Source organism: Corvus brachyrhynchos, unplaced genomic scaffold, assembly GCF_000691975.1.
Source record: "Corvus brachyrhynchos isolate BGI_N302 unplaced genomic scaffold, ASM69197v1 scaffold80, whole genome shotgun sequence".
NCBI classification, from domain to species: Eukaryota; Metazoa; Chordata; class Aves; order Passeriformes; family Corvidae; genus Corvus; species Corvus brachyrhynchos.
In genome coordinates this window covers 5,785,671-5,786,203 of record NW_008236769.1, presented here as the reverse complement: position 1 = coordinate 5,786,203, position 533 = coordinate 5,785,671, and positions in this window count along the sequence as shown.

The window sequence follows — 533 nt, the reverse complement described above, 5'->3', positions numbered from 1 at the left end:
GGGGCCGGCGCGGGGTCACGGGCGGCGGGGCCATGCGGACGCTGCTTGGGAGGCCCGGGGGCTGTTCCTGGCTGATAACGGGACCTCCCGTGCCCCCCGGGCCTGCCTCAGGGGCCGCCGGCGCCGCACCGCTGGAGGAGGCGGTGATGGAAGATGATACTTAAAACACTTGAATTTCAGCTTGCCACCTTTACAGATCAGCGCATTCTCACGTGCTCTTGTAATAGAAATGCTTTCAGCCCACCTCTTGTTTCCTGGTTACCTTGTTAGGCGTTTTTTTTTTTTCATGTGCCTCAGTGTTATGGTCACATCTGTCCAATGTGCTGAGGCAAGGAAGATTCAGATCAGATATTAGAAAACATATTTTTCACTATTCGGGTGGGCAGGCAATTGGGGTGGGTTATCCCGCGAGGTGGTGGAGTCACCGTCCCTGGAATTGTTTGAGGCATCTGGATCTGGTGCTGTGTGATACAATTTAACCTGTAGGCCCTGCTATATGTGTTTACAAACTGGTTATGACTACAGTTGCTTTT